The sequence below is a fragment of the Chenopodium album genome, chromosome 12 (genome assembly GCF_948465745.1).
Source record: "Chenopodium album chromosome 12, dcCheAlbu1.1, whole genome shotgun sequence".
NCBI lineage: Eukaryota > Viridiplantae > Streptophyta > Magnoliopsida > Caryophyllales > Amaranthaceae > Chenopodium > Chenopodium album.
The window spans coordinates 37,433,171-37,434,304 of record NC_137845.1 but is presented as its reverse complement, the minus strand read 5'-3'; the positions used below and the strand labels follow the sequence as shown (position 1 = coordinate 37,434,304).

The following is a 1,134-nucleotide window of genomic DNA, read 5'->3' as shown; positions in this document are numbered from 1 at the left end:
AGGAGTTTGAAAAATATTGTAACACAATCAAGATTAATGGGGTGTCTCAAGAATTCATCCGCCTTAAGTTGTTCCCTTTCTCCCTCATAGGAAGATCTTTGGAATGGCTAGATAAAGAGATGAAGCCCAATTCATTGAAAACTTGGGATGATGTCACCAAAGCTTTCTTGTTCCGTTTCTATCCTCAAAAGAAAACGGCGGAGGCAAGAGCTTTGATTCAAGGGTTCAAGCAAAAGCCTAATGAAAGCCTTTATGAAGCATGGGAAAGATTCAAGGATTATCAAAGGGAGTGTCCACACCATGGGATTCCTACCTATCAAATCATACATATCTTTTATGGTGGGTTGAGTTCTCATGGGAGAGCAAGTTTGGATGCCGGAGCCGGAGGCCCAATCATGAACAAGACGGAAGAAGAAGTGGTTGATGCTATTGATGAAGTAGCTCGTCATTATATGAATTGGCAAGAAGTGGAAAGAGAACCAACAAGCAAGGGTTACTCGATCGAACAACTTAGTGTCATTAATGATTTGACCACTTTGATTGCGGATTTAGGGAAAGAAGTTATGTCTCTCAAGGAAAAGCTTGAGAAGCCTCCTTCCCGAGCTCCAATTCTTCCCTCCCAAATTAAGGGGAGAGGTACATCTTCTCACTCTAACTCCAATCTTTCAACTTGTTGCATGATTGTGGAATGTTGGCCATGTCAATTATGTGGAATGAATGATCACAATGCTTCTATGTGCCCAAATGTTTCTTGTAGTGAATGTGATGGAAGTGAAATGGAACACATGAATTATGTCAATAATCATGCTTGTGAACCTAGAAATGATGTTCAAAGGAATATTGGAAATAGGAATTATCATATGAATCATGATGATTATAACCAAAATGGAGGTTATAGAAATCATGATTGCCAAGAGATTCATGGTAACTATAACCATCATGGTTGTAATGGTCATGGTCATGGCTATAGGCATGGGGATCATAACCAAGGTTATGATAACTATGGTCAATAAAGGAGCCAAAATGAAACTAGGGGTAATTGGAATAATCAAGCTAGGGGATATTTTCAAGCAAGTTTTCAAGATGGTTCCCCAATTGATTTAATTCCAAATGCTCAAAGTTTAAATGATAATT

At 38.7% G+C, this 1,134-nt stretch overlaps 1 non-coding gene across 1 annotated transcript; it reads right to left on the bottom strand.

The window, feature by feature from the left end:
* Window positions 1-201: 201 nt before the first annotated feature.
* On the bottom strand, window positions 202-307 carry LOC145573339 (small nucleolar RNA R71). The gene has a single exon (XR_014097386.1). It is a non-coding gene; the product is annotated as a small nucleolar RNA R71 (small nucleolar RNA).
* Between the last annotated feature and the right edge of the window lie 827 nt (window positions 308-1,134).